At 33.8% G+C, this 15,403-nt stretch overlaps 2 long non-coding RNA genes across 6 annotated transcripts; one reads left to right on the top strand and one right to left on the bottom strand.

Annotated features, from left to right (window-relative positions):
• Positions 1–421: 421 nt before the first annotated feature.
• Positions 422–13,398, top strand: LOC116174400. Of its 5 annotated transcripts, none has more exons than XR_004146116.1 (6): positions 3,036–3,115; positions 4,728–4,871; positions 5,489–5,615; positions 5,664–6,084; positions 10,938–11,157; positions 13,211–13,398. It is a non-coding gene; the product is annotated as an uncharacterized LOC116174400 (long non-coding RNA). The 5 variants fall into 5 exon arrangements; XR_004146115.1 differs by having other exon boundaries at positions 5,489–5,618; XR_004146113.1 differs by lacking the exon at positions 3,036–3,115 and adding an exon at positions 422–491 and having other exon boundaries at positions 5,489–6,084.
• Positions 13,165–14,254, bottom strand: LOC116174402. Its single transcript, XR_004146118.1, has 4 exons — positions 13,748–14,254; positions 13,545–13,695; positions 13,395–13,495; positions 13,165–13,305 (listed from the first exon to the last, which is right to left on the bottom strand). It is a non-coding gene; the product is annotated as an uncharacterized LOC116174402 (long non-coding RNA).
• Positions 14,255–15,403: the final 1,149 nt, after the last annotated feature.

The following is a 15,403-nucleotide window of genomic DNA, read 5'->3' as shown; positions in this document are numbered from 1 at the left end:
GTTACACTTCGTCGACGTGGGGAATCTATTACACCAACTTATCCGCACAATAAGTTTGGTAAGCTTGCACTGTTTCCCCATAAACGCCGTAATACCTGGGAAGATATCAATAAAAAAATCTTTCAGTTTATTGCGAATTGAATTAAATACATTAACACAAGGAAAATGCACTTCGAAACTTTTTGATGTAGATTTTGTCCTGTAAAATCCAAAACGTTCAGAATTTTCGAGATTGGAACTTAAAATCAAAAGTTATGGATAGATAACCAATTTCTCCAAAAAAGTAACGCGGTTTGATGTAGTCGCTCGTTATATTATACTTAAGCATAATATACCTATCCACGTAATCCGATAACCTGCCTCTGTTTATCAACACTGCAGTTATAAAATTATGTAAATATGTACGTAATTCATATGCGAATGAGTCGCCACTAAGTGCGGTTGTATGAGCTACGTTCGTGTAAAAGGTGTTTGTATTCCACGTGGAAAGGGTAAGTTTTGAATACCTTTATGAATGTTTATGGGTGGCTGTTTCACGCGTAATTCTTATTGTTTTGGAGGAACGGGCACTTTTTTTGAATGAATACCTTACCTATTTAAAGAGAATTAAATACTCCAGTGAGACCAGACAGTGCTCAGTGAATTTGATCCAGTACTTTTGACAAATAATGAATTTAAATTTGTACTTACATGTAACTAAATCGAATTAGGTACGAACATGTTTTAATACCTCCTAATCCAAATATTAGTAAAAACTGGACATGAAGATGTTTTTGATTTTAATATCACATGGTATAAAACGTGATGGTAATTCCGTTACAAAGTAAAGGGCTGTAACTTTTGAACTTGTAGCCCAATCTTGGAACTGTTTAAAATTATGGATTCTACAGGCCACATTCTATAAGAAATTTTTTTTTCCGGGTCGATCTGAGATTTTTTTTTGAGGGCAGTGTATAACCTTCCTTTTTTACCAAAAATCGACTGCACCAAAATTTCTCGGGAAAACACTTTTTCTTATTAATTTTGGTGCGTAGAATCCAAAATGATTCGTACTTTTTCGATCAGACTTCTCAATCAAAACTAGAGACTAGGGAATGCAATACCGAAATACCGGGATCCCGCAGCATTTTTGTGAGATTAATCCCGCACATAAATGAAGCGGGATCCCGCGGGATTTGCGGGACTGAGGAATTTGTCGACCAAGGGGACGACTCTGTTTACTTTGTTAATGAAACTGATAACGGCGAATTATTTTTTAAATAATTGTTAAACTTTTTTCGTTAAAAATGTACTATGATTTTTGAAGCACTTTAGAAGACTTTTTGTGCTTTACAGGTAAGGTTTTTTTGAGTTCTAAGTTAGGCCGAAGGTACTTTTTTGTTAAATATTGTGATAATTAGCGATTTATTTTAATACAGAAATTAACCGCACAGAATTGCTTATTTGGCAATTTATTTAAAGTTTTGCGAGATCCCGCAAATACCGGGATCCCGCGGGATTAACATCTAACAATCCCGCAAATACCGGGATTGAGATTTTGCTGCGGGATTGCATTCCCTACTAGAAACCAATTTCAAAAGAAAATTCAAAGGGCTGTAACTTTTGAACTAGTAGCCCAATCTTGGAACTGTTTGAAATTATGGATTCTACAGGCCACATTCTATAAGAAAATTTTTTTTTCCGGGTCGATCTGAGACAATTTTTTTTTCGGGGCTCAAAAAAAGGCAGTGTATAACCTTCCTTTTTTACCAAAAATCGACTACACAAAAATTTCTCGGGAAAACACTTTTTCTTATTAATTTTGGTGCGTAGAATCCAAAACAATTCGTACTTTTTCGATCAGACTTCTCAATCAAAAGTTATATACTGGGAACTAGGGAATGCAATACCGGGATGGTGGGATCCCGAAATACCGGGATCCCGCAGCATTTTGCGAGATTAATCCCGCACATAAATGGAGCGGGATCCCGCGAGATTTAACAATTGTTAAACTTTTGCTATGATTTTTGAGGCACTTTAGAAGACTTTTTGTGCTTTACAGGTAAGGTTTTTTTGAGTTCTAAGTTAGGCTGAAGGTACTTTTTTGTTAAATATTGTGATAATTAGCTATTTATTTTAATACAGAAGTTAACCGCACAGAATTGCTTATTTGCCAATTTATTTATTGTTTTGCGAGATCCCCCGGGATCATCTAACAATCCCGCAAATACCGGGATTGAGATTTTACGAGATTTCTAGCTTCCCTTGATCGTTGTGGATAATACAAAACTTGTAAACTATATATATAACTATTGTATCAGAAACCATATTAATCATTTTAAAACTTTGGAAAATTCTGAATACAGGACGCCAAAAATAACAAGCTTGGGTTCTTCCGTCATTTCCATAGAAACAGTATTCTTATCTGTTCTGAAGTTCATTTTATTCCGTGCGCCACGTCATCATCAAAAACACCAACAAAAAGATCGCACGGGTTTCAACAGTAAATCTGTCAACAACTGAGGATCTTTTAATGTATTATTGTGGTTTATTAATGTTTTTGTGTTACTTTTTGTAAGCACATTTAAGTTACCAAACCCTCTTCAGTTCCAAAACCCCACAGGGAACATTAGCTTGTCAATTCAAAATTTAGAGTCGATGTACCTCGAGATGTACCTACACTTGTTGTTTCACCGTAAAACGACCGAGAAATAACTTTTTGTGGGAGATTATTCCCGTGGATGAATCCGAAACGATCAGAATTTTTAGGATTGAACGATTACATCAAAATTTATGACCATGATGAGATCCGATTTCCAATGAAAAAAGAAAGGGTTATAAAATACTATTGTTGTAGTGGTGCAATCTTCTAAATTCTGCTCATTTGGGCTTCTACAAACTAGATTCTCTAAGAAAGAGGCATTTTTCGGTCGATTTAATGTATCATATTTACCGGCGATTATGAGTAATCGATAATTACTTTCACCGTACATAGATAAGGATAATGTACCCGGTCCGGTCATAAGATTATGTAGCTATTGTACAATTCATAGGCGAATGAGTCGCCTCTAACTGCGGTTGTATCGCGCTACGTTCGTATGAAAATTGAAAGCTGTTTATTTTCCACGTGAAAAGGGTAAGTTTTGAATACTTTTATGAATGATTGTGCCATTCTGGGTGGCGGAACCTTTTCTTGCATATAAACCGATCAAATTACGCCCCTAACACGTACGTAATTCTTAGTTTTGGCAGAGCGGGCACTTTTTTGAATAAATTCCTTACCTTATTCGTTATCGAGATATCGTGCTAACGGACAGACGGACAGACACCGCAAAATTATAAACTCGCTAGGAACTCGTAAAGAACAGAATCATTACATCTTAAATTATTAGGATTTTAGTTAGTGATCGGAGGTGGCTACTCAAATTATTTTTAGGGGTGGTTTTTGGGATATATCAGACAATTTTCGATAACTTTAGTTGCACTTTTCATTTTTTCTTGTGTTTGTTTATGCACATCAAAATCAGGTGCGGGATATCTTATGTGAGATATACTTTACATCCTCCCTAACCTTGCATAGACACATCCCCTTTGCAAAATTTGCCTTTCACATCTTATTTTTAACGCATTTTCCACTTTGTCCGTCTGTATACCACTAGCCCAAAATCGAAAGTATCATCAAATGCATACTTTATTCATGTAACTACAAAATTAAAGGCCAATTTCATAACTACGCAGAAGTCTCCTTTATCTAAAGTCAACTTAAATATATGTTATTGCAGACAAACAATTGATATTCATTACAAGCTACCATATGAATATAATTAATGTTTATAATTTATTAACTCAATATTATTTTTACTGACTCTAAATGTATTACAGCTATGAAATGTAAACATAATGTTATTTGTATAACTAATTATACTCATATAGTGTAGGTATTAATGACAAATATTGACCTGAGCACAAATTGTAGGCATGATCCTACATTGTAAATGTTGTAATGAGAGCATTTATTTGCTTAAAATTTTTTGCGATTTTTTCTTTTAATTATGCATAAGGTCCCAGGAACAATCAACGAAATAAATAGTTCAAGTTTTTTTGACGATTGTAATACGGCGAACTTTTTTCCTTTTCTCACATTGTCCTTCGCATTGTCCTGAATGAGTTGATTGCTCTAGATTGAATCTGGTGCCCAATTGTCGAAATTTGGTGTTGATTTACAGTATACTACCTTGCGAACAAAGCATTCATGGGGAAAGACAAGCTGAATTTGCAGCGTTTCTGTAGACAACCCTAAAAGCCGGCAAACCAGTAAATTTTAAATTTTTTCTTGTGGTATTTCGCATCAAAATCCGGTGGCGAAAACTTAAAAATCATCGGGCATCTTTCCGTTGTTCCAATCAGTGTGAGATTATATTCCTTGTAAAAGGACAACGTCATCTATTGGTCCTCAACTATCTCCCTACCGCGCAGTCAAATGATTCCACCCTAACCTCTGAAACAGGGTTTTCCTATTTAAGGATTTTCTCTTTCTCTAACCCCAATAAAACCCTTGTCTATTAAACGCTCGGTAATGTACAAATTTAGAGCTTATCTTGTTAATAAACGAAACGTCCTTGCGCTATTGTTGGGTATACGCATATAAAAGTTTCGTTTCGAGTAAAATCGCACTTTCCGCTTCACACCCGAGAATGTTTTTTGGATCTTTTTTTAAAAATGGATTGTTAATAAAGTTTTCCTGCTAGTGGTAGTGGTAGCCGTGCTGTACGTAAGATGCAAAAGAAGTTTAGGAAGTCGCATCTGAAGGGAAGTACGTCGCAGCCAGAAAATGCTACAGATTCCAGTTCGACCAACCGACTTGAGGTCCGAATCAGGGAACTGAACATTAGGTAAGATCAATGCCGTTATAGTTATATTATATTAGTTGTTATATACCTATGGTAAGTTAAGAAAATTCAACATTTTTGGAAAAAGTTAGTGGTTTTAGAAGTAACAGGAAAAATACAATAATGTTTAGAATCGATGAGATCTGAAACAAGAATCCTCTTTCCTTTAGATTAACTAAGTTTCGTGTAGCACTTGAATACAATAGCAGAGTATCACCGTAAGGAGCCTTAGAAAACACACAAAAGTTTAAATAATTTTTACATATTTAAATAGCAAAAGTTTAATATAGGTACTTCGTCAACGGGGGTTGGTTCTTGGAGTTTTTCTTTCAGTACTACCGTATACACGGAAACAAAAATTCTTATAAATTAGTTTTTGGGAAACCGTGTAATCCTCCTCATGATTTGTTAAGAGCTGGTGTAGGGCCATTATACAATTTTTACAAGTTTTTAGTGATTAAATTAAACTTCGGACGACCGACACATGTTTCAGCCATTCAAATAAAATAGTTATGCAGCTTTGCATAGGTAGGTACTTCAACTTCAAACAAAAATCTACTGGAATCCCCCTTTAGGCGTAATATATGAGTATAAGAAAATTATAACGTCATCTTTTTCAGCGAGGAATCTTCGCGTTTAAAGATGGTCGCACTGATGGCGTCTGGCATGGTGAAGGGGACCAAGGGCATATTAAGTCTGTCGCTACAGAGACGTTGTTTCAACGAAATGACCAGGTGGTTAAGGAAAGTCGTAAGTTCCTTATAAGTGAATTACTTCAAGATATTGTTGTTACAGTTTTACAAAATTTGCCGAATTGACATTTCTTGACCATAACAATGGAGATGTTTAGAAACCCATTCCGACATGAGTTCAATATAAAACTCCTGAAGCAACAAGTACAAGCACATCTTAAAATGCGTACCGACCATAATGCCACTAGGCGGACTTCCATCATTTCTCTGAACGGAAGAACTGGGTTAGAGAACAGCGTTTCTAAACGATCACTCACTTCAAAACATTGACCGCATTTTAAGGGAAGTATCTTTGATCGTACCTAGATCATTTTTGGTAATAAATCTATTTTGTAGGTTCTTTTATGGAAAGTGTACCAGAAGTTAAAAAAGAGCCTTCTGTTCCAATGGATTGAGCATTGAGTACCTGTTCGATTGCGTATCATCAGCCTAGGACCACTTTAGTTGAGACTTGCCGCCTAGACGTAAGTTCTATATTATGTTGATCTATAATTTCGCCTTGAGTTTCCCAATCTTTCTCCATTCTCTTTTTTATTCAATTTCTTTCATCGTCTTCAATTAGAATTCTCAATCGAACTTGCCTTGTATGACTCTTTTTTCATTGTTGCATCGTTCATAGTAATTGAAAATTAAAGGAGTAAAACCTCTCTAATGAAATGCTACGTTAAATGTCTACTTTCAACATATTCTGAAATGACATCTCTTCAAAGGTTTTAAAATGTGCACAGTGTGATTATACAACGAAATACTGAACCTGGCACGTAAGAACATAGCCCGCTGTAGACTTTTTATGTGCTGGTACCAGAAAGTTAGGTAGCCATGTGTTAATTCAAAATACTTTTAAATAATTTACATGTCGAACTATAGGCAAATCTTCATTCGCAGAACTTGAATTTTGAAGACGATTTAAGGTTTAATCTTGTAAACATTGTTCCAAATGTTAGGAAGTCATGAGCTTTTAAATATTGCACTTGGAGTCCAGTCAAATTAGCTTGAATAATAGTTTAAACTGGATGTTGTTTGTCACTTCACTCAACGAAACCTAGTACATTGTTATAAACAAAAAACGAAGAAAAAAGTGGAAAATTTCGTCTTTTTCGCATTTGACTTAAATTATCTCACTGAGGGAAAAAATTATTTTAAACATATAATCGAAGTTTTTATAAGATACAGTTGGTACGAAATGTTCATTTTCAAATTTGTATTGTTATGTTATTGTTTTTTTTATGGAAAATCCGTATTTGGTCACTTTTTTTGCTAACAAAACAATATGACAAACCGGATCACCATAGGTTTCATAGTCATTGATTAATTAAATAAACAAATTTAAAAAAAAACGATGCTGTTTTTCAAACTGGATGACTCCCAGAGTAGTCCACTCATTTTATACCAAAAAACGGCAAATAGAAAAAATAATTCGTGTAGTTCCATTTTTTTCGGGAATGTGTGGTTGAAGATCCTCTTGTGATTGTGTAATTCCGAGCGATTTCTGTACCATTGGAGGGTGGGGAGGGGGTTAAAGGTAGAGTTTTGCAGTTTTTCGGCTATATCCCGAAAATGGGGGTCGTAGGAAAACATTTCTTACCGAAATCGAAAGCTCATCAAGTTTTCGACAACTTTGTTTTTGTGCATTTTTTACAAAAAACGCATTGTTTCCCGCTACGGGCTTTTGAAAAAACTTTCGTTTTCGGTAAAACTTTTCCTCTAGCTTTCCTCAACACTTTGCACGTACAAGTTGATGGTTGTCTTCAAGAATCATTGACATGTGTAATGAGCTAGAGGGAAAAGTTCGACCAAAAACGTGAGTTTTTTTGAAAATTGTTCACCTATGTCCACCAAAAAATGTTTAAAAAATTGCTCTGGAGTTTATTTACACAGTCACCAGGGGATATTTAACAACTCGAGATCGGATGACTTTTACTTTGTAATAATGGATTGTTAACTTTCGGAATTACTTTTTTATATCTAAACAGTAACATCTGAAAATGAATGTTTCATACCAATTGTATCTTATAAACAAATTCCTTTCTCTACATTTTTGCGAAAAAATTGCATTTTCCCATTTTGTCTTGGTTTTTTGTTCATAACAATATGTTCTTTTGGAGCTAATGTGACCGCACTACCAGTGCAACATTTAAAAGGTCGACTAATTGGAGAAGCTATTGAAATTCAAAAACGACCAAATTGTCTTAATCAATAAGTATAGATATATCGAACGAACTTCCGCCCGAGCTCTAAACCAGTGAGACACAACAATTAGTTAAAGTGCATTTAATTAAGGAACAAAATAATAGTTGACAACTCAAAGTATCTCATTGGGGACGAACGGATCGCTCGGGCGCCATCAAGGTTTAATTAATCATCCCCTAAACCTTGGACATAGGGCGACTTCGGTGGACCGGTGTTGAAAGCCCTTGCGTAAATCTGAAGTGGAGAAACGGTTGTACCAGGGATCGACACGAGTTCAGTAACAAAATGGCGACGATCACTTCCGGATTACCTAAAACAAAAAATGGCATACGGCCCTGACGCTAATTTTCCTAAAGGAAATAAAGCAACAAATCACAAACTCATTAGCGGTGTCTAGGGAACAACAGAAGCGGAAAATCGGGAAAAAGATATACTTCACCCCTTCCTTAATTAACGTAAGAAAAGTTAATACGCGCTTAACTTAATTTATAACGGTCAGCTATTGCGAAAGCGGCAAAACGATGCAAAGCTAGGTAAATTGGCCCTCGTCTTCGCCATGACGAGAGCCTTCGGTGGTTACAAAAATAATTCCAAAATAAACAGTCGTAAGCGGACGGCATCTTCTTGTCACCATGGCACCGTGGAAAGGTCTCAAGTTCCTCAAATGAAAACTTATTCAGTTCGATATCTAAATTACCTTACCAAGGACCCATTACACGAAATCGATCGAAATTCAAATAATCTGTCATTTCTAATGCATAGTTAGCATATTTCATATACAGGGTGGTGACTTGCGTCGCGCATCATAGGGATTTCAATGTAAAATTCATAACATGCCATTATTGGCTCCCCAAATTATTTTAGACCAAAAATGTATTAAGGTTTTTTATAGACAACAATTTTTTACGTCAATCAACCGCGTTAGTTTCCAATTTTTTACATAATGAAGACAGAAAATTGGAAAAATAAAACCCGCATCTTTTTCAATAATCTGTGATGCCATGGAATTTTATAATACAAAAACTACAATATCCGTCATGCCATGGAATGTCTGCTATAAAACAAATCAAATTCTATCAAAAAGTATCGGGCGATCAAAAATGAATGACTGTCGAGTCGCCTTTGGAAGTTGAAGTTAAGTACGATTTCCCATGTAAACAAAAATTCCAAAGGTGACTCGACGGTCACTCATTTTTGATCGCAATGTATTATATTTAGAACAGCGAATTCAACATAAAGAAAGACCAAATGACTAAAAACGGTTTCCTAATATAACAATTTACAATAAATGTTCGAATAAGTCACCATTAACTGCAAGGCAGTAACCAAGTCAATCATAAAATCCATTTCGAACTACTGCTAATTGATAACTGGACATCTTTTTGTTTTAGAAAATTCCATGGCATCGCAGATTATTGCAAAAGATGCGGGTTTTATTTTTCCAATTTTCCGTCTTTATTATGTAAAAAATTGAAAACTAATAAGGTTTATTGACGTAAAGATTTTTTTTCTACAAAAAACTTTAATACATTTTTGCTCTAAAATAATTTGGGGAGCCAATAGTTGCATGTTATGAATTTTACATTGAAATCCCTATGATGCGTGACGCAAGTCACCACCCTGTATAATACTATTGTATATATTACAGTCGTAAGCTTGAAAAAGGAGAGAGAGTATTCCTCGAAACTTAATAATTACACGAGTGATATCCAGAAATAATGTGTCTAATAAGTACTCCTTTATATCCAGCTTCAAGTTATTTTGATCTAGTTTCGTATTGAATTTATTAGTCTCCTTTGCAATCCCTTTAATTCACTTTCCATTTGCCTAAGCATCTTTATTGTATTCCGATCAGTGGCGGATTTACTAGCAGGCCGAGTCGCCTAGGGGCGGCAGATTTTAGAGGGCAGGAGGTTTGGCCCAAACATGTATATCTTACAGAAATAAAAACAAACATTAGTACAGGGTGAGTTTTTTTCGCTTAAATCAGTTGTGGGTTTCGAGTCATTCACATTAACTTTCTTATTCTTTATGGACGGCATATTGGATTTTTACATTGGATAGAGAAAAAAATTATAAAATCATTTCATTTGGAAATTAATTTTGCATTGCAATTTTTGCATTGAAGTTTGCAATGTATTTTTTATGGGCATAATTCCATGGCCATGTTGATAGAGACTATGCTGCACAATAAACAAAAAATGTTAAGTATTTTTAAACAATCCAGAACTTGCTATTTGCGTAGAGCTACAAGAGATTTTGAAACGGAAAATTAATTAGCATAAAATTCTACATACCTTTGTGTAAAGCGACTTTGTTTCTCTTACGGTTTACAAGATCTCTATCGAATAGTCTAATAGATTTTGCGTTGCTATATTTAAAAAAATAATGTTCGATGCCTTTACGACGCACATTTTTTTCAACATCTGGCTCGTTGTTTTTCATTTCCGTGTGCCTGCCTAGTCAAATCCAAAATTAGAACAAAACCGTCGAGCCATTGTAAATCCGCCATTGGTTTCGCTTTTCTTCTCAACTTGAACAATGGATTTCACATTCAATTAAGCAAATACGAATCAATTTGCAATTTTCAATACTTACCTACGATTCATCCATCTTAACAAATTTAAAGGGCATAGGTATACGTTCGTATGATACGTCATTTTGAAAGCCTATTCAATTCTTTGCTCAGTCCCTGTATGTATGTCATTAAATAGTAGAACCCCTTATCTAATGCAACCGATTGAATTACTTGAGAATGGGATTTAATTTCGTTGTCGAGCACTGATTAAGGTATTTGTGGGTTCAAATTATAATTGGGACACCCCGTCTGCATAACAGACAATATACAGGGCAAAATTGTGAACAGCTTATTTATAAATATGTAGCAATAATTAAATATGAGTAATCGACTGTTACAATTTTCAATTCCATGTTATAACAAGCAACTAAACTTTTGGACTACCTACTGTTGTAGAAATGGATAAACTGAAAATCTTCATGAAATCTTACATTCTCTCTGTCTGTCTATCCGGAGCGATGACACTTTCAGAATCACTTCGATTTACTTCTTCTTCTTATACCTCCCCTACTCTAGGATACATACTTACCCATCTTATTATGCTTTTAGACACGGTCTCGGGCAGTACCTACCTATACTCGCTAGCAGTCCAAAACGGCGACACCATTCCAAAGAAGATGCGAAGATTCGAATTCATACAGAGCACCGTCTTTGGAAACCTGAGAGATTGTCGGCAAAGCGCAACAAGGCAGATATGAAGCACTATCCTCCACATCGAATTCGGCGCCATCATCATCGTCCCAACCGTTAACTAGGACATTATCCTAAGGTATGTAAGCTACTTTTGGAGAATGTAGTACTCAATCAAAGTGAATAACTTGATGACATTGCACTTGAACTTCTAATGGAAATTCTGCCTGTCGCTGGCAAATTCTATTTTTGCCTCTTTGATGTTTGGGATCAAGGAACAAAACAAATTGGCGACAAAGAACACTTATCAAGTTATTTATTTTTCAAATTATCATCGGCACAAAAAAATGTTACAAAAAGAAACTTATTTCATGTGATTTGTTTGACTTCAGAGTAATTAATAGCCCCCAATACCGTGTCACAGCGCCCTTTGACTGCCCTTTGATAGGCAATCTGCAGATTGGTGGTAGCAAGAGATCGAGCCTCGGTAGGTTAACTTTTTTGAAAGCACTGAGATTAAGAATCCGTACAATTTGAATTCAAAAAACTTGCTTTCAAAAACAATTTGGAAATTCGAAAAACTTTCTTCTTTAAAATATCAAAAAACTTTCTTTAAAAATTCAAGAACTTCTTTAAAAAATTCAAAACTTTCTTTAAAAATTAAAGAAACTTTAAAAATTCAAAAACTTTCTCTAACATTTCAAAAAACTTTCTTTGAAATTTCAAGAAACTTTAAAAATTCAAAAAACTTTCTTTAAAAATTCAAGAAAATTCAAAATTCAAAAAACTTTCTTTAAAATTTCAAAGAAACTTTCTTTAAAATTTCAAGAAACTTCAAAATTAAAAAAACTTTCTTTAAAATTTCAAGAAACTTTCTTTAAAATTTCAAGAAACTTTAAAAATTCAAAAAACTTTCTTTAAAAATTCAAGAAACTTCAAAATTCAAAAAACTTTCTTTAAAATTAAAAAAAACTTTCTTTAAAATTTCAAGAAACTTTCTTTAAAATTTCAAAAAACTTAATTCAAAAAACTTTCTTTAAAATTTCAAAAAACTTTCTTTAAAATTTCAAGAAACTTAAAAAATTCAAAAAACTTTCTTTAAAAATTCAAAAAAATTTCTTTAAAATTTCAAGAAACTTTCTTTAAAATTTCAAGAAACTTTCTTTAAAATTTCAAGAAACTTCAAAATTAAAAAAACTTTCTTTAAAATTTCAAGAAACTTTCTTTAAAATTTCAAAAAACTTAATTCAAAAAACTTTCTTTAAAATTTCAAAAAACTTTCTTTAAAATTTCAAGAAACTTAAAAAATTCAAAAAACTTTCTTTAAAAATTCAAAAAAATTTCTTTAAAATTTCAAGAAACTTTCTTTAAAATTTCAAGAAACTTTCTTTAAAATTTCAAGAAACTTCAAAATTAAAAAAACTTTCTTTAAAATTTCAAGAAACTTTCTTTAAAATTTCAAAAAACTTAATTCAAAAAACTTTCTTTAAAATTTCAAAAAACTTTCTTTAAAATTTCAAGAAACTTAAAAAATTCAAAAAACTTTCTTTAAAATTTCAAAAAACTTTCTTTAAAATTTCAAAAAACTTTCTTTAAAATTTCAAAAAACTTTAAAAATTCAAAAAACTTTCTTTAAAAATTCAAAAAAATTTCTTTAAAAATTAAAGAAACTAAAAAATTCAGAAACTTTCTTTAAAATTTCAAAAAACTTTCTTTAAAATTTCAAGAAACTTTCTTTAAACTTCAAAATTAAAAAACTTTCTTTAAAATTTCAAAAAACTTTCTTTAAAATTTCAAAAAACTTAAAAAATTAAAAAAACTTTCTTTAAAATGTCAAAAAACTTTAAAAAATTCAAAAAACTTTCTTTAAAATTTCAAAAAACTTTCTTTAAAATTTCAAAAAACTTTAAAAATTTTAAAAACTTTCTTTAAAATTTTAAAAAACTTTTTTTAAAGTTTCAAAAAACTTTAAAAATTAAAAAACGTTCTTCAAAAATTCAAAAAACCAATTTAAAAATAAAAAAGTCTCTTTTGAATCTTTTTTTAATACTTTTTTCACACGAAGCTTTATGGCAGTTCTAGCTTTCATTAGCAAATCGCCAATCTGAAGACTACCATCCGTATGTGTGCTGTACTAAATGCGCGTCCAAGACCTTAGTCGAGTGTACTCACAACTGACTTTAACTTTCCAGAATCCTATGCACGTGGTTTCCTTACTGCACCTGTCGCTGTACCTTCCACAGAGAGGAGATTGGTATGTCAAGAAGAAGTGGTTACCTGGTATGCCCTAAAACAATACAAAAAACATTATGTTACATGCTACACAATAACTTGTGATTTAAGATGTATTTGGTTTTTGTTAATAAATTTACTCACCGTCTGAACTGTACTTATTCGGCCGTAAGAGAATTTCCAAACTGGGGTTGACGGCTCCATGTGAAATTAGGAATCACTCCCCTCCCCTCGAACAGCATAATCTAAAAAAAAATGTATCAGAAGCAATAGAGGGTAAGGTATTTGACGCACCCTATATCCCTTTCCAGAGTGATACCGGCCACCTCCATCTTTAAGGATCACATATGAAAACTTGGTCTGAAGGTCTGTCGGACGGCGTCGCGATCATTCGATAGCCTACCTTTCCATCTCCAGGAAGTAGGTGAAAATCCAAGTGAACAGACTAAAAAAGCAAATGTATCAGAAGTAATTAGAGGTAAAAGTATTTGACGCACCCTGTATCCCATTCAAGAGTGGAACTGACCAGCTCCATTTTTTATTCGGGATCACACATGAAAACGTGGTTAACCTCTTCTAAAGTCCAGAACGTGGTACCTCTCGGACAGCATCGCGATCATTCGATGGCCCATCTCCAGGAAATGGTTGAAAATCCAAGTGAATATTATCAAAAGAAGAAGCAATAGATGTGGAACTGTGCGACGCACTCGTGCATTTCGTTCCAAAAATGTTCGACAACTCCCCCACTAAGTCCCAAAACCCAGATATAAGTAGTATAGGTATTCCAGCATAGATTTATTTATTTCCATATCACTCGGTGTAAGTTAAACACGCTGATATTTCAATAAAAATCGACTTGCCTGAGATTTTGGCGTGTAGAATCCGATTGGGCTTACATCAAAAGTTATAGCCCTTTGAACTTTCTTTCGAAATTGGTTTTTTGTCCATAACTTTTGATTGAGAAGTCTGATCGAAAAAGTACGAATTGTTTTGGATTCTACGCACCAAAATTAATAAGGGTGCAAAAAAATTGTCTCAGATCGACCGGAAAAAAATATTTTCTTATAGAATGTGGCCTGTAGAATCCATAATTTCAAACAGTTCCAAGATCGGACTACTAGATCAAAAGTTACAGCCCTTTGAATTTTTTTGTCGAAATTTGTTTTTTGCCCATAACTGTTGATTGAGACGTCTAATCGAAAAAGTACGAATCGTTTTGGACTCTACGCACCAAAATTAATAAGAAAAAGTGTTTTCCCGAGAAATTTTGGTGCAGTCGATTTTTGGTAAAAAAGGAAGGTTATACACTGCCTTTTTTTCGGCTCTCAAAAAAAATTGTCTCAGATCGACCCGGAAAAAGAATTTTCTTATAGAACGTGGCCTGTAGAATCCATAATTTCAAACAATTCCAAGATTGGGCTACTAGTTCCAAAGTTACAGCCCTTTGAATTTTCTTTCGAAATTGGTTTCTAATCCATAACTTAAATTTTGGTTCAGAGATGCAATCGACAAACTAAGAGACGTACCAAAATTAGTCAGAAAAAGTGTTTTCCCGAACATTTTTGGAGTAGTCGATTTTCGGTAAAAATGCGAAGGTATTGACCATCATTAATTAGGAATTAGGAACATTATTAATATTGGGAATGACCAGCCGTCTTTAATTCACCAATGGGAGTATATAATTGATTATTAATTAAGTATGAACTAACGCCAAGTCAGAAAACACACATTTCTCAAGCTTAATTGAGTTGTAGGCGCCTTTTAGGTACCCCTGGGTATAAATACACACAATTTGAATATGAAAGTTAAATTATTCAAGTGCTCCGACACCCCATGATAAATTAATTCTTTAAAGGCAATATAAAAGAAAATTGCCAATTAGCTTGAGGTGGTAGTGCTAATACATACATAAATAGAACGTTGTAATGAACGGTCCCTTGATTTTCTCTCCAATCCTTTTGTAAATGAGGAACGTTGGGCGTTTCTTAACGCATTTGCAATTCAAAGCGGCCCTTTGTGAAGTTGAGATCACGTTCGAGGTGTATTTAAGGTGGATTATTGGATGGGCCACCTTTCATTTCGTTTGTTTACAAGGGTAGGTAATTATTGGCGAAATAGGTCGCTTCCAAACTAGACTCGAAGCTGTTAAGCCA

The sequence above is a fragment of the Photinus pyralis genome, unplaced genomic scaffold, assembly GCF_008802855.1.
Source record: "Photinus pyralis isolate 1611_PpyrPB1 unplaced genomic scaffold, Ppyr1.3 Ppyr1.4_LG6, whole genome shotgun sequence".
Classification (NCBI taxonomy): Eukaryota; Metazoa; Arthropoda; class Insecta; order Coleoptera; family Lampyridae; genus Photinus; species Photinus pyralis.
Note: the sequence above shows the minus strand (reverse complement) of the source record. Positions and strands in the feature narration are given on the sequence as shown.